The sequence below is a fragment of the Myotis nattereri genome (genome assembly GCF_964212035.1).
Source record: "Myotis nattereri genome assembly, chromosome: 5".
Classification (NCBI taxonomy): domain Eukaryota; kingdom Metazoa; phylum Chordata; class Mammalia; order Chiroptera; family Vespertilionidae; genus Myotis; species Myotis nattereri.
This window is the reverse complement of record NC_138080.1, coordinates 64,811,719-64,833,824: the sequence shown is the minus strand read 5'-3', so window position 1 is coordinate 64,833,824 and position 22,106 is coordinate 64,811,719. Positions and strand designations below refer to the sequence as shown.

Here is a 22,106-nt window from a genome sequence, read left to right as displayed (position 1 = left end):
CAAAAGTAATTACATTGCTTTTCAATATTAATTTCTGTATCATATGTATAAATTCATTATAAATTGGCTAAGAAAAGAACGGTCCAAATATCTAAATTTACTTTTCATTTCCTATCAATACAAGGTTTGTTTACAACCTGTTTTGCAGCAGGCCAACAGGCACTTTTGAAATCCATTTTTTACGCTTGTGATTCCGTTTTTTTAATAATGCAACCCACACCAACCAGAGAAAAATGCATTAAAGATTCCTGGAAGCACATTTCACTTCCTCTTGAACACCTGCTAGAATGAGATCTAATCCACAGACACAAAGGGCTTCTGTACATCTAACCTAAAGCATTATGGCCCTTACTTCAGGATCTTTTCTTGGTGGTGGTTAAAAATGTCGGTATTCATCATAAAACATATTAAATCATCTTTCATCTCACTAAGAATCTTCTCACCAGACATCTTTTGTAGTTTTTACATACTAACGTTGTTTATTTTTCTCAAACTCGATGTTCCCAATTTCCTCCTTATATTATCACATAACATGAAAATGCACAAATTGTGGATTTCCAGTATAAGCTGTTTATACTTTGTTTAGTTGAAATTTATTTTTCATGTGATACTAAATACCTGCGTTCTAATTTAGCTATATGATCCTGCAGAAATCTCCAGCCTTTCCAATTCTCAGTATCCTCCTATGACATGAAGATAATAGCCTCTGTCCTTTCCTCAAACTAAATTAAACCACTTTACAAATGTCTGAGCATATTTCGTTTCAGGAATTGCTGTGGTACAGACCTCCAAAGGTGCACATATAAGTTACAGAGTACACTCACAAACATGTGGTTGACTTTCATCAACATCTGATTATAGAAACCAAAGTCACTAAACATTTTTTCAAATACCAATTTTTCACATTTGTAATAATTTTGGTGGTGGCTTTATGAGCCCTTATTAAATACATGAATCAGCTAGTATTATGAAGTGTTTCAAAATGCATGGCATCAGGATTGTCTCTGAGCCTAAAACAACACAAAGGAGAATGCTGATCATAACTGAAGAGTATACAACCTCTTCCTAGTATGAGCTGATGTTATTGTTCACTGCTTGCCTTCCATTGATGGCAAAATAAGTATCTGCAGCAGATAAGATCACAAGCTGGTTAATATCACAAGCCTGTCCTTGCTGCTAATATGATCTTATCAGTCACTGACTAATCACTTTCTAGGGAGGAGTATCAGTTCGTGCTGGCTCTCTCTCTTTTATTTGTTTTAACAGATCCTAAGGTGAGAAGCAAATACTACACACAGCAATATTAATATAAGATTTTTCTTTTTTCTTTGTTATTATTTTTTTTTTTTTTGCTCAGAGAGCTTGTGTTTACCTCATGGGACTATTGCCAAAGGCAGAGGTTTAATTCCATGTGCTGAAATATATCATCATGTTTTGGCATAATTGCATTTCTAATGGGCTCTCAGAGAAAGGAATGCATAAGTGCCAATTACAGCATGTTACAAATAAAACATTATTATGTGTTCTGGAACGATCTGCATAATGGCAATATAGTCATATTATATTATGTTCAGTTATTTCTATCTCCTCGATTTGAATGTTTCTGTCAACAAATGATTTCTTAAGGAATGCCCCAAGTGTGATTTGAATTCTATAAAGATAATACTTTGTCAATGATGTATGTAAAATAAAGTATATAAAATTAGATAGATAATCACACAAATACATATATTGATATCCATATATAGCTATAGATATAGATAGATAATCCATATACAGATACATATACATATGCATATATATATATTACTAATCAGAAGATAACTATGATTAACTAGGCCCAGGCTAGTTGAAGTTGGTATATGAGACATGAGAAAGTCATAGCAACCAAACATGCTCAAAGCAAATATCACAAATGATAACTCAAAAAGAAATGTAAAGCTGTAACCAGTTTGGCTCAGTGGATAGAATGTCGGCCTGTGGACTGAAGGGTCCCAGGTTCGATTCCGGTCAAGGACATGTACCTTGGTTGGGGTCACATCCCCAGTAGGAGGTGTGCAGGAGGCAGCTGATCGATGTTTCTCTCTCATCGATGTTTCTAACTCTCTATCTCTCTCCCTTCCTCTCTGTAAAAAAAAATCAATAAAATATATTTTTTAAAAAAAGAAATGTAAAAATAAGGACAAGTGATCACATCGTTGTTTAAGTTTATGAATTTTTGTTTATGTTTTTGTCTTGTTTGTTCATGTGTTACTTGCAATTTTATACTCCACATAGAAGGGAAATCAAGGGTTACCAGAGGGAAAGGGGGTACCCTAGGTGGAAGTAGTAAAGGATAAATGGTATTGAATATATTGTAACCGAAGGAGATTTGACTTTAACTGGTGAGCACACAATGTAATATGCAAATGATGTATTATAGAATTGTACAGTTGAAACCTGTATAATTTTATTAACCAATGTCACCTCAATAAATTTAATAAAATAAACAATTAGACACAAGCACCAAAATTAAATATAAACTGTTCTTAATGTTTAAAAGACTTATTGATATAATGCTATAGGTGAAAACATATATTACTTATTTTCTTCATGTCAAAATATCTTAAGAATCAGTCTCCTTTTTTTTAGAAAGAATTTGTCATTTATTATAGGTCATAGAATGAGGAGATATTTTTCTTAAATTTTGAGATTTTAGGCTTCTTACAAAATATAGCTGTTCAGTAGGTGAGTTAATCATATACTCATGTATCCATACTCACATACATGCCTGTACAGAGAAATCACAGTTAAATATTTGGAGGGTTTACCTCTGACTAAAGCAGCAGCTCTCAACCTGTGGGTCGCGACCCCTTTGGCGGTCGAACGACACTTTCACAGGGGTCGCCGAAGACCAACCTGCATATCAGATATTTACATTACGATTCATAACAGTAGCAACATTACAGTTTTGAAATAGTAACGAAAATAATTTTGTGGTTGGGTCACAACATGAGGAACTGTATTTAAAGGGCCAGAAGGTTGAGAACCACTGGACTAAAGCAAAGAGGGTGGCTGTTTCACCTTTGTATTAATATAAATAACAATTCCCAAAGAAATTCAATTTACAGGTCTCAGGTCCTCAGCCATTCCAGCCTCTCCGATTGCCCCAGATCTTGTTTCTTTCTTTCTTTAATCATCAGTTCTCATTTACCAAAGTTTATTTCTGAATTGAGTTTGATTTTGAGAAGATTATTTTTCATTTTTAAATATATTGTTAGTGTTGTTAGTAGTACATCTACCTCCCATTTATCCCCTTCCCCCCCTCCTCGCAACAACAGCACCTTCACCCCAATGCCAACCTCTGGGAACCTGCAGAATACTTTCTGATTCTGATATACATGACAAGTCACAAAGAATTTTCTTCACTTTAGTTTTTACCAAGTTGGAAACTATTTGACAATATGGCAGCACTCAGACCTGGGATACAGAATTGAAACTCATAGACACAGACATTACGATGGTTACCAGCGGGAAGTGGAGTAAGGGAGTAGTAAAGGGCCAAGGGGTCAAATATGTGGTGATGGAAGATGACTCTGAAAGGAGTTTTAGGGATAAAATAGGCAGGTTTAGGGAGATTTAGGAATAAAGAGGGCCCATGGGGGAGGACTGCATAGGTGAGGGCTTGGAGCTGCCAAAAGCATACATTTACAGAGAAGAAAAAAAAAGGTGCCACAGGATAAGGGGAGTAGAAGACATCCATTCACAGAAGATAGGGAAAAGCCACAGGGTATGGGGAGGAAAAGGAAACAAACTTTCAAAGACCATAGAGAAATGCCCACAAATGGGAGAAAGAGGAAAACAAATTTTTCACAAGAGATAGAGAATTCTACCGCTGAAGGGGGAGAAGAGGTGGGCACCACGTGGATTTTGAGCTTTGAGGCTCATATTCTACCAATTGGAAGGCAGTATGAAGAGACAAATAACTGCAGCGTTATAAACCTTAGAAAAGGAGCTTAGGGGGTTACCCTTGGACCACCTCCCTACATGGGAGTCTGTACTGTTTCAAATAAATTTCCACCCTTTTCATCTACCACCTTTTGTCCGGAGCTTTATTCTTCGAATCCATCTGGACAAGAACCCGGGAAAGAAATCACCCTTGCATCCTGTTCAGGAAAAACCACCAGACTCAACGTGACTTTCAGTGGTGGGCACATAAGACAATATGTAGATCATGTATCATGGAAATGTACACTTGAAACTTATATAATCTTACTAAATAATGTCACCCCAATAAAATATTTTTTAAAATATTTAAAAAATAAAATAAATACAATCATATTTAACACAGATGTAAAAGGTGATGGGGAGAGTCAATGTTAGACCAGAAATATTTCCTGTTTCTCTTTTCTTAAATGTTTTATCCATATTTGCCAAAATTGACAAATGTGAAATATTTCAACTTATTCAGCTGGAAAACAAAGAAAGAACCAATAGGTTCAATTTTGAGAAAATTTCTGAAAAATAATTAGAGGTAATAATATATAAATATTATTCACAATAAAAACAAACAACAGCAATAATACAAATCCTCTTTTGATCCCTTATCTTTCTTCAGCTACTATCTCATTTGTTAGTTGTGTTTTCTATGTAAAATATATTAAACTCTCCAGTCATGGGCGCTATATCACTGCAATCTCCAGAGCCCTGGCAGCCAGTTTCCTTAATTCCGAATCAATCGCTACACCACACTGAGTACATTGAAGCAAAGTATTTGTCAAACAGTAACTCCTATGTGCTTCAGAGAACCTACAGCTTCTTTGACTATCCTGGGCATAGTTAACTTGAGACAGCAATATCAGGAAGTCTGTTGAAGTGCTCACCACTGAAAATATATGTGGAGGATATTTACCATTGTAATTAATTTTGTTTTAGTTCATGTAAGTTCTGTTTTCTAGTTTATTTAGGTCTTTGATACAGGCTTATCCCATTTAGAGTTGTATTGATCTTATAAATAGCTATATATGTAATTTTGCTTTAAATTACTTTTAAATTTATAGTTGTATCTCTGAGTGTTTTTGAGACCAGTGAGGGTATTTTCAGTTCTTATTTTTAAAATGAATTCAGAAAGTTAGCAGAGTTGATGATTATTACAGCTCCAGATTAATTTTGAACAGTCAACTCTAAACTAGAAAAAGCATCACAATACCAAAAAAAAAAAAAAAAGTAATAGCATATTATAGTACAGAAAGCTAATTTCTTGTTGCTGTTGCAGATTCACTCACTAAAAATGTCAGGACAATCTTATTTCAAAATTTTAACACGGTGGTGGAGAGCTGTTATAATAGAGCAAGTATTTATGATAATTAGGTTTTGCTGAATAATGTGGTTCTTCAAAGATGATAGTTGTGGATATTGATTTTCCAAATGGACTGAGTCATTGATTGAACACAATTTGAAGAGGAACCAAATTAGTCTCTTGAATTTACCTGGGGCTGCTACTGCTGGAATACATTATCTGAGGAATCCCATAGCTATGTTTAATAGGTCAAGGACTCCCCCTGTCTGTTGGTTCACTTGTGGAATCATTTCTTAGTTAATAATGTTTACCTGTAAAACCATAGGTGACTCCAAGGAGTTGCTTAGTAATTGATTTTTTCTTTGCTAAGATAAACAAATTCCAAAATTGAACTAAGAATGCTAAGCTTGTTTATTCATACAAGGAAATGAGGAAGTTGGATGATGCAAATATAAGCTATTATTGAGAGGTAAGATTAAAAGATTTCTATAGAGATAGCTGGCAAAACAGTTAAACATATAAATATTCCTGAGGGAGAAGACAATGGAAAATACTTTGATATGAAAAACAGTAGATTATTCTGTAATTACCATTAGGTAAAAAAAAAGGCCTCATCCACTAGAACTAGAACAAATGCAGTCATGTTAGCAAATCAGTATATTTCTAACATTCTAACCTTTTTTAAAATAGTTTAGTCTTTCTGAAATTTGAATATCAAACATTCAGTGTGCATATTTAATATGGAATGTTTCTATATTTTGTGTTACTATATTTATAATATACTTTATAATTAATAAGAAAAACACTAAATTATATGAAAATATCATTAAAAATTGAATTGTGAATTATTTATAGGATGCTAAAGGGTCAAAGAATAAGATATGTTAAATACTAATATTTTTAAGTGCATCTAACAATAAAAAACAAAGATAAATTTAAATATTTCTTTCTAGTATGCCTGTCTGATATATTTCAAGTTGTTTTTCTCCATCTATTTGGGGTATCAAAAAAATCTCAAGCTAGAAAGACATGTGCATGTCTTTATACTATTATTCCAAAATTACAAATATATGCATACTTACACTATACACATAGTATATACATTTTAAATATTGTATTGAATGCATTCTAATATACTTTTATATATTTGGTATATGTGAAATTTTAGTCAATGACACCTTAAAATAACAAATTGCAACGTTGTTTTATGGTAAATAATATGAGTATGATATTTTGTCTTCACTACATTGAATGTATTTAATTATTTTCTTTCTATGAGTTTTTATTGATATTTATGAGATACTTCAATCATTCATTTTAATCTATCTTTTCACTCTGGTACATGTTATATTTCATTTTACTTTATGGTTCATATGGTGAAGTTTCAATTATTACATGTCCACAAAAAGTTACATATTTATTTATACTTCATAGCAGAAAGGCATACACACATACATATATACAGATACACAGATTTATATTTTTTTTAAATCTAGGAACACATACTTTTTTCAGTTTTGAATAACTCTTAAATATTGGGCAATAAAATATCATTTCTTTGTCAATTCCATCATTTTAGTATTTTGCAACTGTTATGTTTGAAAGACAATTTGGAAATTCCTTAGGAAATTGAACATACACTTACTACATGATTCATTAGGTAAATTCTTGGTAATCACTCACAAAATTACAAGCTTACATCAGTTCAAAAACCTGTACATGGATATCAATATCAGTTTTTTCACAATTGCCAAAAGTTGGAATAAACCAAAATGTCCTTAAGTAGGTAAATGGATAAATAAATTGTGGTACATCCAGACAATGGACTATTATGCAGTACTAAAAAGAAATAAAGTATCAAGTCATGAAAAATATGGTGGAAGCTTAAATGCATATTATTAAGTGAAAGAAGCCATCTGAAAAAGCTACATATTATATGAAATCAATTATATGACATTCTTAAAAAGATAAAACTATGGATACAGTAAAAAGATCTATAGGTGCTATGGGTTAAGGAAGTGTTGAGGGGAGGGGTGAATAGGTGATTATAAATCTTTGAAAAGAAATGAAAATATATTAACAATAGCATATATTATATACAATGCAATAATATATGAGACTATTTCATGACCTTAGTGACAGAAACACAAAGTCCTAGCTAAGGAAATAGTAATAAATATATTATATTATAGTCTTTAATTAAGCAATAACATATACCATCAAGCCTTTCAAAATTCACACCATCTAATGACCCCCAAATATTGATCACTCTCACAGAGCTACATAACCAACAGTTTACAGGTCATCTACAAAGGAATATCACATCCCTCCAACTGCTAACCTATATAAAGTAAAAATAATCTCCATGACAGTGCTTTGAATATTGCTGCATGGGTGATGGGGCCGGTTTGCTGGTAAAGAGAAGAGAGGGTTTGAATAAGTAGAAGTACCAATTCATTATAGAAAGGTACAACAATGAGCAAATGTGGAAGTTTATTGTTGTTTGTACTTATGATATTGTTGTTGCTTTCTGTTTGTTAAATTTTGATTTGGGTAAAAGGAAAATTCCTTTGAAGGCCATAAATAGGTAATGAGGTCTCATGATAACAATCCCCCCCCCAAATATTGAGGAGAAAATTATGTAGACATTGAATAGAAAATATTCGATAGCAGAATAGGTTTGGATTTTATGATCATGGAAAAGCCACTGAGGTTTTTCAACAATCATAGCACATGAAGAAAATTATGATTTTGGAGTAAATATGGGCAAATAACCTCTTTAAATCTCTATTTCTTATATTCTAAAATGAGGAGAAATAATAACTGTGACAATGGACAATAGGAATAAATGTGATGTCATTAAGAGCTAGTAGGAAAGCATAAAAAATGGGATAAATAGGAAGAATAGCAAGAGAAAATGAAAAAAGAAAGATATGAAAAAGGAATAATGAATAGTAATAAAGAGCAAAGGGAAGAAATGCGAAAAGAGTGAGCAGGAACAAGAGAAAAGGAGGAAAGACAAGATGAAGGACTCATCATGTAATGAGGACATGATGAATTCAAATTTTAAATTTTATGATGATGGCAGAATATCTAAATCAAATGTCTAACAGGTATTTATGGGACTGGAGATGAGGAAATATTTCAGCTCTGGACATGTATACATGAGCATTATCCTTGTAAAGATGACAAGACCTAAAAATAATGTGATTTTAGAAGGAGAGATTATTTATAAGGAAAAGGGAAAGATCAAAGGGGAAAATGAGGGGGCGGGGAATGAGAGGAAAAATGGGGGAGGAAGAAAGCAGTGAGGACTGAGAATAATCTAGAATGTCATTTTTAATGATGCCCAAAAGAAAACATATATAAGTTGAACTATATGTAATATTTCTCACTATTAAATACTGTGTAGTAAAGGAAAAGGTATTTATGAGATGCCTGTAAACCAAGAAAGTGCAGTTTTATTAGCATAGTAAAGTAATGGTTCAGAAGCAAATTGCAAGAAATTTTTATTGGAATGGATGTGAGAATATGGGAAAAATAGAGTGTGTGATCATCTTTTGAGAAGTCAAACAATTAAAGGAAACAACAAGTTTGAATAAAAATATAAATATAACTTCAGGTGTACTTGATTAAAAAAATAGTGTCCATGAGAACAGGACATTATTTGAGCAGAAGTAATGGAAAGGGTAGAAATAAGAAACTACAGGTAATGAGGACTGGCTGGTGGGTAGATGACCGATGAAGTGATTTTTTTTGAAGGAGACAAGAAGAAACAAAAGGAGAACAGATAGAGAAGTCACAATTGAAAAAGCATAAAAGGGATTTCTAGGCCTCGAAGATTAACGCCTGTGCTTGGCCCACAGGCTGCTACGTATGTAGCATGATGGTCAAAGCACATGTTTTGTTGCTGAATTACTAAGAGAAAGCACTTTTGGCTTTTCTGTACCAAGCCTAACGAGAACCTCTTTACATATTTTTTTTCTCTCTGGTAGAAAATATTAACATTTTATTGTACTTGTAAAGAAAAAAGACACCAGAAGATTTTTAAAGAATCCCCAACATTCAGTCTAGTTCCTATAATTTTAACGCTTTAATAAATTTCATAGTTAGATTATTCACTATCTCAATCCAAAGAGAGGTCTACATGTCAGGTAAAATAAATTTTTCTCAAGAGAAAATGAAGTCCCTCTGAAGCTGTCCTAACACTCTGTAGGAAGATAACAATCAATAACGTGCACTTGCTATCTTTCCCAGGAGAAGAACAGGATGGTTTGAAAAGGATTTCTCATTTATTGTCCAGTATTCTCATTTACTGTACAGTATCACTGAAAATTCATCAAGCTAGCTCAACTGAAAATAAATAAATAAATTTCAAAATCCACTTACATTGTTCATTCTCTTTCCTATTGCATCTATCTTGGAGAAGAAAGACATTAAATTTATTGGGGTGACATTGGTCAACAATATCATATGGGTTTCAGATGTAGGCTTCTATGTTACAAGATCTGTATATTGCACTGTGTAGGGAAGTGCAAGTCAAAACTACAATGAGATACCATCTCACACCTGTTAGAGTAGCCTTTATCGACAAGACAAGCAATAATAAATGTTAGAAAGGTTGTGGGAAAAAAGGGAACCCTCACTCACTGCCAGTGGGACTATAGACTGGTACAATCACTATGGAAAGCAGTCTGGTAAGTCCTCAAAAAATTAAGAATAGAGCTACCATACAACCCAGCAATCTTGGGTATATACCCGAAAAACTCAAAATCATGCATGTGCAAAGATATATGCACCCTTATGTTCATTAAAATCATCTTTTTAAAGAAATAATAATCCTTCTGCAGCAAGCAATTCCCAATGATTATATTACACCATTTATTTGTAGTAGTGTAAAATGATTTATAACTTTTTTTTTCCATAAGAAAACCATAAGATTGTACTCTGCACTAGTCAATTACAGACTGGGTATATACTCCACAGCTATTTCATTGTATTTATATACTGAAGTAGGTGAAGCTTAATTAGAAATATGCATCATATAAATGTTTCAACCAATTTAAATTAGTCACTGGATAGCTTTGAATCTAAGATGAGAGTAGGTTTTTAACAAAGAGGAAAAAATATTAATAATGTAACTCTTTGCTAGTAAGCTTGAATTTGAAATGCAATAACTTCCTAAGTATAAATTATTTAACTAATTATTCAAATTTAGGAGTGGTTTAATTTTTTATATTTTCCAACTAGAAGTAGGCTGTAATAATAAACAAACTCAGTGGCCACAAAAACATACATATTTACAGGTACATGTTAATGGCTTCATGGCTAAAATTTAATATAATTTTATCTAATAAAATATTTGGGTTTATTTGCTATGACTTAAGTTCTGTTAAAACACCAATTTAGTTTAATTTTGCAAGAGCCTTTTCCTTTCATCCCCATTAGTGGGTTATTATTAAATTAAAATATTTAAATTAACTTCAACATTTAAAAAATTGGCAAAAATTCTCAGTATGTAAATATAAAAATCAATAGTCAAGATATATCTGGAGACATAATTTCTTAATGAGAATTTGAGCAAAATATTATGTGCAAAGATGTATGCACCCTTACGTTCATTAAAATAGCAAAAGCATTTACCTTGTTAACATCTGATAATCTTATATTTTACAGGTCTACATTTTAAGAAGATCTTTATAAATATTGGTATATAACTATTTTTCTCCCTTTGTACTTCTTTACACTAAAATTTTTTTACTCGGCTATTTGATTTGAACATCTTAATTTAACATACTTAATGAAGATTTTCTGACAAAACAACTTTTAAAATGTATTTTACTCTTCTGATTTGTGTCCTCCTTTCTTTGAAAATTGGTTAATTCTAATTAACTCAGTGGGTGGGATTCCATGTGGATGAACTAAAAATATAATTTTATTTCATGTTCCAAAAGAGATATAAAGCCATTAATTTGTGTGACATGTAAGCTAAACATTTTGCTATTTTCCACCTCACTAAATCTCAGACCAGCATTTCTCAGGCTAATATTTTATTCCAAAAAAAAAAAAAAAAGAACAGACTTTGTCCTAGCCAGTTTGGCTCAATGGATAGAGCATCGGCCTGCGGACTGAAGGGTCCCAGGTTTGATTCTGGTCAAGGGCACATGCCCGGGTTGTGTGCTCCATCCCAAGTGGGGGGCATGCAGGAGGCAGCCGATCAATGATTCTCTCTCATCATTGATGTTTCTAATTCTCTCTCCCTCTTCCTTCCTCTCTAAAATCAACAACAAAAAAAGAACAGACTTTAATCATAGCTTCTTCACTACTGAATACTTCCTATTATTTAACATTACAAAAAACATCTCTAAAGATATCTAAATATTATAGATTTCAGCATTTACTAACTTCTATTTTGTCTTGGTTTATATATTAGAACTGGTTATATGTTATACTGCGTGACTAACCCCATTAATTGGCAAAATGGTAGGGGAACCGCAAAATGACTTAGTATTTGCTCAATTATATTGTTTTGAATGAGTAACATACCAAATAATTTGGGTAAAAGAGCAATATCCAAAATTACACAGTGAATTCTGGGGATGAGACTCAGTGATGGAAGGTCTGCAGACATAACTGACAGTCAGATGAGGACAAGTAGTAGAGTCTCTAATCCCCAATTGATTAATATCTTAAAGGAGGATTTGAAAATTACATTTTCAAATTTATCTTTTGAGTTACTAGAACCAGGAAAAACAGTAGGATACTGCTTAATAATATATGGATAATATATAAATTAGAACTATTTCTTTCATGAGGGTTTGTAAGACTTTCACATAGATCTTTCTAATAGTCAGTTACATATATATATATATATATATATATATATATATATATACAGTTTTAAAAACTAGTTATAGTTAAAAAAAACAGTTTATACAGTTGTATGATGATACTTCAATGTAAGTTCAATATTTTTCTAGAGATAACAATTAGGGGAAAAAGGAGAGGAAGAGTTAGGCACACATTGATAAGAATATTAAAGAGAAAAATAATCAGAACCAATGAAAAATATATGTATAAAGGTAGAAGACAAAATCTATTAGTGGCCATGATGATTAATTTTATGTGTTATCTTGACAAGACTCTGGTGATCCACTGATTTGTTAAGTATCAGCCTACATGTTGCAGTGAAGGTATTTTTTAGATGTAATTAACATTTATAACCAGCAGGCTTTAAATAAAGCAGATTGCCTTCCGTAATATGTGTGGGATTCATGCAATCAGTTGTAAATCTTAAGAGTAAAGACTTCTGCTTCTTGAATCTCATAATAGATCTCAATGTATTGACAAGGATCTCTACATCTATCCCTATATCTATCACACTTTTTTTAAATCCTCACCTGAGGATATTTTTTTCATTGAGAGAGTGAAAGGGAAGGAGAGAGAGAAATACCAAGGATGTGAAAGAGACACATCGATTGGTTGGCTCCCTCACATGGCCCACTGGGGCTGGAGAACCTACAATGGAGGTATGTTCCCTTGACTGGGAAGCAAACCCTCCACCCTTGGGTCCACAGGCCAAAGCTCCAACCACTGAGCAAACGAGCCAGAGCTATCATCTATTGATCTATCAATATATTTATTGGTTATGTGTCCCTGGATAACCCTGAGTAAAACAGTGGTTAATAACATAGTTTCTTGGTTTGGTGACAAGGGTCTTAGCATAAGCAACTTTATTTTGGGTCTGATGTCTTGTTTTGTTTTTAATCAATGCGTGGAATGTTTTTATGGCATATTAACAGTTTAATAAAAATGTCTGTATGTTTGTATAGAAAATGGACTGGAAAGCTAAGTCCACAGATACTCAGAATATTTAGTTATCTCTATATTTTTTACTTTTCCTTTAGTGCTTAATTCATATTTTCTAAGATGTCTAGAATGTTAAAAAAAGTTATTAATGAATAATTAAATATTGCTTGTGTGTATAGAAGAGGAATTTTAGAAGAATGTAGTGGTATAAAAAAGGCTAAATGGTTCTTTAATAAAGCTGATTAAAAATTTATAAAGAAAAAATAGAAGTATTACAGGTTGTTGGACAGACATGAGCAGAGCAAAGACGATGTGCCAGGTACAGAAACTCATGAGGGCAAAAAGCCCCAGATGCCTAGCAAGGGCAAACCTGGGAAAACAAGAGCCTCATCGCCAGGGTAACCTACCCTCCCTGGCATATCGCTGGTCATGCAGTTTGGATCCTGTGTTTTCATAACCCTCGTCATGCGGTTTAGACCTCCTGACCTTTTCCTCCCCGAAGATAACATCTAGGCCTCAATTGTATTTCAGCTCCAGGCCCAGAAGAGCAGCTAAACCAGACAAGTGCTGTGGTTGCCATGGCTGCCTCAGCACCAGTTATACTAACTGAGAACCCCCCTGCCTTGGCACCAATCAATCAGTGGAGAGCACGACACTTAAAGAGACACCTGGAAAGCTGATGAATATTCTATTGAGTATACTAATGAATATTCTATTGAATACCCGCTAAGACCTCCCCTGAGATTTCCACCTGCAAGAGAGATAAATCCACCCAGGATGAACCCCCAAGGCACACTCTCCCCATGGGAGCACTCCCTTGCCAATCCCTTCCCACCTTCTTCCCTCTAAGACTTAAGTGACCCTATAAGATTCACAACCAGAGGAGCAAGGGGCAGCAGCTTGTCCCAGGCCAACGCTCTGTCTCCCAGGCCCCCCTTTCTCTGACTTCTCGGTAAGCCAAAGCAGCTCAGCCTAGGCCCGTGGTCAGCAAACCACGGCTCGCAAGCCACATGCGGCTCTTTGGCCCCTTGAGTGTGGCTCTCCCACAAAATGCCAACTTCTGCGCATGGGCTACAAAGTTTCAATCGCACTGTAGTGCGTGCCCGCAAGTGGTATTTTGTGGAAGAGCCACACTGAAGGGGCCAAAGAGCCGCATGTGGCTCGCAAGCCGTGGTTTGCCGACCATGGGCCTAGGCTCTCCTGTTACCACTTTTATACCCTTCCTCATTTCACTGTCCTAAGTATATTTTCTTTGTAGCCAATAAATTTTTACTTACTTTGCTACACTTTGTCTCTTGACTGAAATATTTCCTTTAAGAAGACAAGAACCAAGGTCTCATTATATTCATGGTAACTGAAGCATCAGATGAGGGTGGTTAAAAAAATGACTGTACATGCAGGTGAATTTGTAGATCTGTAGGGAGTTTCATATTTGTGGTTTTCATTTTCTCTGTGTATTATGAAGTGACTATTTAAAGAGCATGGAGACATTTTAGGCCATAAAGACTGATTCAAAATTCTCTTCTTCCTAGTGACTATAGAGAAACAACCTGGTGGGAAAAGGGCACAAGATAAGAGGTAATATTTATTTATTTTTTTAAAATATATTCTATTGATTTTTTTTACAGAGAGGAAGGGAGAGAGGTAGAGAGTTAGAAACATTGATGAGAGAGAAACATCGATCAGCTGCCTCCTGCACACTCCCTACTGGATATGTGCCCGCAACCAAGGTACATGCCCTTGATCGGAATCGAACCTGGGACCTTTCAGTCCGCAGTCTGATACTCTATCCACTGAGCCAAACCGGTTACAGCAAGAGGTAATATTTAGTTGGCCTACTTGAACACTAAAAATTACATGGTAGTAAGTGTGGAAATATAGGGAAAAAGTTATAAAATTTTAAATTCTTTAAGAAGGTCATGAACAGTGGCATTTGACATGACCTATTCAGTAGGAGAAGAGTTAGATAAATAGAGACAAGGTCTTTCAAGAAGAACATTATAATGACAAAAATGACATGACCTAAAGGAGGGAAGTTAGAAGGAATGTTCAGGGGAATCATGAAATAATGAATTTGACTGAAGTAGCAGCATAAAAGAAGATAAGAACATTTTATAATCAGTACTAGCTACCTGTATTTTTTACTGAATTTTGTTTTGTCCTGTGTTTACCCTGTACCTCTGACTTTTGCAAGGAAAAACAAAAATATTTTAATTACACAGCACAGTAAAAAGTGGATACACAAACAAGCCAATGAGATCTACAAGTTAATCCCCAAATCTCTTTCAATCATGCACTAAACAGTATTTAACTGTATGTAATCTTACATAATTTTTTAAAAGTATACTTTATTGACTTTCTACAGAGAGGAAGGGAGAGGGATAGAGAGTTAGAAACATCGATTAGAGGAAAACGTTGATCAGCTGCCTCCTGCACACTCCCTACTGGGGATGTGCCCGCAACCAAGGTACATGCCCTTGACTGGAATTGAACCTGGGACCCTTGAGTCTGCAGGCTGATGCTCTATCCACTGAGCCAAACCGGTTAGGGCCATAATTTTAAACACAATAATAATTCTTACTTCATCAATGCTACTGTTAAAACACAAAAGAATAAAATATAGGCAGTGTTAAGCAAGAGAAATGCATTTAGAGTAAAAAATGTCTTTCCATTTAATATTACAACAATGTTTTATAAAATCCAGGCCTAACTAATAACAGATTAAATCATTGCATGCGAGTTATATAATTTGAGCTTGTTTTACTTAATGTAAAATGGATGGAATAGTGAAAGTAAAAAGCCATATGTTTTTATAATATTCATTTTCTCAGAATTGTTAAATAATATTATCTCTTCATGCTACTATTCACTAAGACTGCTCTCAGGGTGATTTTCCAATTTAATTTGATACTGAAATATATAAACATGTAAGAGACAGTGAAAATAGCTTTGTTCTTATTTCTTGGAGCTGGTTTTATTCTATTTCTAATGCAAAACATTTCTGATCTATGCCCTTGAAATATCCACAGAAACATCATTAGTGTCAAAGCTATCCCTTCTTTCTTTATAATTTATCTTTCCCAACATTATTTTTAATTATTTTTAATTTAGGTCAAGGATAAAGACAGTTCTACATAACCAATGCAAATTTTGGAGTTAAAGAAATGAGACAACATATTTGTAAATGTATTTTAATAAGATGTACTTAGAACTCAATATATTTAGTCATAAGTTTAAGTATCACAAAGGCAACAGTATAAGAAGTGTAAGTTAAACAATGATTCTTCTTTTATTTCTCTTATCTTTTCTACCTAATGTATTTCAGTAAATTACTTATTCTTATAAAATGTTAGATCAACACAAATATGCTGATACCTGCTCTTTTGAATTAAGTATATATTTGAAATACTGACATATAAAATGCTTATTTTTCCTGTCATTCTTTATTTTTTAATCTGAGTTAAGTAGTATCTGAAAGTAAATGATTCCACTTTTGTCTTCAGGGACTTTATAATGCTTTATATGTCTGTGGAAGTCAGTGACAGTTTTAAATCTGCTGCACTTGTATAAAATCAGTTTATTTTTTCATGGGCTGTAAATTATTAATAAGAAATAATTAAATACTGACAGAATTTATCAATTTGAATTACCAAAATAAGTTAGATTTTATTTGTAAGTGTTCAATTAATTTGATAGTAGTCATAACAAAAATACAATTTTGAGTTTTGTCTGTAGATCAAGTATAAGACTGAACTACAGACAGAAATACGTTGTGGGACCTCAACTGTGCAAAGGGCCCTGCTAATATTAAAAGTTCTCAGGTTCAGGAAAAGATGCTTAGGTTCAGGAAAAGTAGAATGTGAAGTCTGTTTTTTGTTTTATTTGTGTGATTTGTTTGTTGATAGCAGAGAAACTATATTTCTGAAGACACTTATGAAATCCAGTGATGAGTTCTTTCTAAAGGACAGAAAGTTTCTTCTAATATCAGGATGTTTAATCAGCAATGAGAGAGTCCTAATCTAAGTTCAGGAAAATGGTGGGGAGAAACAGAGAAAAGAAAATTTTCCAGGTTCTGGTAAATTCACCCTGGCCAATTTGGGTCATTGGACAGAGTGTAGGCCTGCAGACTAATGGGCCCCAGGTTCAATTCCTGTCAAGGGCACCCTGGTGGGGGCACCAGCAGGAGGCAACCAATCGATGTGTTTCTCTCAAATCTATGTTTCTCTGTGTCTTTCCCTCTCTCTCCCACTCTCCCTAAAAATCAATGGAAAAATATCCTTGGATGAGGATTAACTAAAAAAAACACGCAAATCACCCATTCAAGATTACATTAGCCTTTTAGGTTGATTAAATACATTAAAATAATGATGCCCCAAGGGCTTTCAATATGTGTCTTTGACTTTTGATCTTTATATTATGATGAAAGCTAATCCCATGGAACATGAATGTAAAGAGATAAATAATTACAATTCTTAATCAGGGTACCCCTGGGTGAAAATGGGGAAGCAACAACATACATCAATGACAGGTCAAGTGTCGCTCAAGTATCATAACTTAAGTGGAAACTTTCCAGATTTCTCCCAGCTAAAAAATTCACTCCTCTGTTTGGGCAGTCATGTTTATCACAGTCCAAGTGTGCAAATATGTTTCAGCCTTTATTCCCTTCATTTTTCTATCCTGGTTTTACCTATCTATCCATCTGTCTGTCTGTCTACTTATTTGTGCCATTCTTAGCAGTCTTTTATGTTATGATGGCCTGACTTATTTAGAGATGTGTCAAGCTTCTAAACTAAATTGGGCAAAAGCTAAATGTTTTCATCACCTAGTGTCTAACATGAAATTAATATAATATTGAGTATAGTTTAAAATCACTTCAAAAAGATCATTCAATAGGTAATGCTCACATTTTAGCAAAAATTTTAAAATAAGATATATTTAATATCAACCTGATAGACTTAAGAGTATCAGGGGTCAAGTATGTCAGGGGTCACTGTGATATTTCTACAAGAAATATGTTTTTGAGAAACATTTCCCTGTAAGCTAGTGAGTGAAATAATCAGATCTCATGAGAACTGACTGCTGGCAGATTCAATAATTGAGCTATAGTTTTATACCATTATTCTGGAGTGGAAATGGAAATCAGATAAAGAAAGGAAGCTTTTATTCTTTACTTTTGATTGTAATGTACTATTTGCATTTTATCATGAGTGTGCTTTTCTAATAAGTTGAACTAAACTTCTTAAAAATATTTACAGATATAGGAATTTTAAGAATGGAAGGCTGAATAGGAGTTCTATGATATACTCTTTGTATATCTAATGAAACAGTTTTTAAATAACCTTAATCAAATAATATATTGTCTAATGTTAATAAACAATCAGTTAAATGAAAAGAAACTAATCCCCAAATTATTCAAAAACAAAATCATAACAATGTTTTCTACACTAAATATAATAAAATATTTAGGGAAAAAATAAAAACATATCAATTTCCAAAATAGAATATCTCTAAAAATACAAAAAGGATTAAATTATAGTTAAAATGTCATTGATTTTAAAATTTAAAAGATCATATCCTATATAATAAAAGGCTAATATGCAAATAGACCAAATGGCAGAACAACTGAACCAGTTGCTATGATGTGTGCTGACCACCAGGGGGTGCGCACAGACCATGGCGGGTGTTGGCAGCAGGCAGCAGAGCATGGAACATGGCAGGCATCAGCTGCAGCAGGATGGCGGAGCAAGTGAGCAGGGGTGCCAGACCAAGGTGGGGGGCCAGTCACTGTTATCGGGGCGAGCCTCTGGTAGTTACTGAAAATTCTTTGCTCCTGTGCACTGTGGTCTTGGCTGGTGCTCACACCTGCTGCTGGTGCTGGCCCCACTTGCACCCACTGCCAGAGCCTGGCACCAGTCCCAATTGCTTGGTGCCATCAGCTGGTGCAAGCAGTGGCTGCCGCCCAATCGCCCCTGAGTGCTTCTCCACCTTCCCCTGCTCCTAAGGGGCAATCAGGGCAGCAGCTCCCACTCACACCCACTAACAAGACTGGCCCTGCTCACACCTACTGCTGGCACCGGCCCCAATTGCTCTAGGCTGTCCTGCGGGATTCAAGCCTAAACCAGCAGTCGGACATCCCTCTCACAATCTGGGACTGCTTGCTCCTAACTGGTCGCCTGCCTGTCTGCCTGATTGATGCCTAACTGCTCCCCTGCCAGCCTGATCGCTCACAACTGCCCTCCCCTGCCGGCCTGATTGCCCACAACTGCCCTCCCCTGCCAGCCTGATTGCCCACAACTGCCCTCCCCTGCCAGCCTGATTGCCCACAACTGCCCTCCCCTGCCAGCCTGATTGCCCACAACTGCTCTCCCCTGCCGGCCTGATTGTCCCCAAATGCCCTCCTCTGCTGGCCTGATCACCAGCCACCCTCCCCTCCTGGACTGATCGTCCACAACTGCCCTCCCCTGCCGCGACCCGCCTCCTCCACCGGGACCCGCCACCTCCGTGTGAGGCAGCATAGACGCTGGGGCCAGCCACCTCTGTGCTTGTGCAGAGCCACAGGACCCCAAGGCCTCACCTTGTGGAGCGGCTGCCAGGCTCAGCCTCTGCTGTGCATGCGGCCGTCTTGTGATGGCCATCTGTGACAACGTGAGGGCTGACGCCACCTAGGCTATTATTAGTATAGATGCTTATATAAGTTCCAACTGACTGGAAGCTTTTACTATTCAAGTGCCATTTCTATAAATAACTGTACGAAGTGATATTTCTTTAGCGCTTACCTAGCACTGTGGCATCATTTTCAAGGAAGCTGTCCTTGCAATCCAATTGAAGCTGGAAGAGCAAACCCTCACCCAGTGCACACTACTGACCCAAACAAGAAGAGCTGTACCTGTACCTCCAACAGGAAGTGATCCTACTTTACAACCTCATCCAGAGGAAAGAACTATCCCTCCTCACCCAGCAACAGCTCAGCCAGTGGGAGACTGCAGGAACTCAGCCAATGAAAAGTCACAATTCATTCCATAACAATTATAACAGCTATTGTTATCTTTTGTTATGACTATCATTGTTGATAACATGGTTACTGTTTTCTTTAAAAAGAACATAGGGACTGCATGTTGCGCAGACTGGCCTGGCCTTGCCTTGCCCAAGCCCCCCCACCCCCCACCCCCCGGGCTGTTCTGCAATCTCAGGCTGCTCCAGTCGCTGCTCAGGAGCACCAGCAGCAGCACGGACACCTTCCTTATTTCATAGCTGTGGGGTCCCCGTGCAGCTGGCAGATGCCTCTGGCACTGAGGATGCATTGGAGCCGGCCACCGGCCAGGTGATAACTACTTTCACATGCTCAGGGTAAAAGGAGGTGAATTAGGCTGTTCAAGATGCAAATACTGCCTGCAAAACATGGAGTAAAAAATTTGGCTTGGGGTGTGGTGGAATCCATTTGGAGGCTTCCAGGATCGTAAGGGAAGAATGAAATCACCAATGTGGGGACCATCAACAAGGGCGAGTCCATCTTCCAGACGGCGTGGACATTGGCCCCTCCTGGCAGTGCCTGAAGCACTAGGCGGGCTTGGCCAGCCAGCACATCCAGCTCCCAGGTGGGTGCTTCGGTTTCACCAGAGGAGAGCCCTGGAACTACCCGTTTCTGATCGCCTCTTAGAAGTTGGCCTCAGCTTTAGCTTATGCAAAAGCCATGGTCTTTAAACTGTCCCCTTTCACACCTGCCTCTGTGCTATTACTGGCTGAGATGCACAGTGAGACTGGGGTGCCTCTGGCTTCTTCAACGTGGTGCAAGGAGGGGCCTCCACAGGCCAGTTTTGTGTCAACCTTGGGACGTGGCCAAGGTCTCCTTCACCGGAAGTGTGCTCACAGGCATGGAGATCATGGAGATGTCAGCAAAAGCAATCAAACCTGTCACCTTGGAACTCTTAGGCAACTCTCCACGGATCATCTTCTCAGACTGCGGCCTGAAGAGCGCCGTAAGGGGGCGCTGTTGTCCAACTTCCTCACATGAGGCTATGTTTGCTGAAATGGCACAAGGGTATTTGTGCAAAAGGAAATTCTTGATAAATTCACAGACCCAAAGTTCAAAAATTGGAGATCCACTTCTAGAAGGTCTCAGGATGGGCCTCCTCATCAACCGACCACACCTGGAGCGAGTCTTTGGGTTTGTTAAACTGGCAAAGGAGCAGGGGGCTGTGTTGTGTGTGTGAGACCTATACTGACCTGAAGATCCCCAATTAAAGGATGGATATTACAGGAGATTGCGTATTGACTGACTGCAGAGAGGGCAGGACCTGTGTGAAAGAAGAGATCTTCGGGCCAGTTATGTCCCTTCTCTTACTTGATATGGAAGCTGAGGTTCTGGAAAGAGCCAACAACACCCTTTTTGATCGCTGGTGTCTTCATCAGGGACACCCCGGGTGCTCACAGAGTGGTGGCCGAGATCCAGCCTGGAAGGGGCTTATCAACAATGACAACGTCAGCCCAGTGGAGTTGCTCTTCAGTGGGTATAAGAAGTCAGGATTTGGCAGAGAGAATGGTCGTATGACAACTGAGTGTGATTCACAACTAAACACTGTGTGTGGAGATGAGTGTTGTGGAATCTGCTTTTTTTAAAGTGGGTCCTGATCCCTGTGGACAACTGAAGACTCCTGAGACCGGCAGAGGCAGTGCACTGCATACCGTTGAGTCTGGATTCCGTTGTGTGAAGTCCGAGTTTAGATCACCATCACTCTCCATCTTTCAGTCATCTCTTCCCAATTGAAAGGATGAAGTACTTTTAGATTCTAATCAAGAAAGTTGTGATTTTTTGCAAAGTGAAGTACTGTGCAATCCTAAACAGCCAGTAACACTTCTGAAGGCTGGGGACCAGGATTATGACTCATGCCCAGATTGGAACGCCTGGCTGAATTCTTTCTTTAGTTTATTTAGAAGAACTTGTTCCTTTTAGGTTCCTGGTAGATGCATGACAGATGATTTCAGCTCACTGACATGTGATAAGCTCTGGCCCCTTGTCATT

At 36.4% G+C, this 22,106-nt stretch overlaps 1 pseudogene across 1 annotated transcript; it reads left to right on the top strand.

Annotated features, from left to right (window-relative positions):
* Positions 1–20,777: 20,777 nt before the first annotated feature.
* LOC308520268 (4-trimethylaminobutyraldehyde dehydrogenase-like) lies at positions 20,778–21,703 on the top strand (annotated as a pseudogene). Its single transcript has one exon. The product of its transcript is annotated as a 4-trimethylaminobutyraldehyde dehydrogenase-like (transcript).
* Positions 21,704–22,106: the final 403 nt, after the last annotated feature.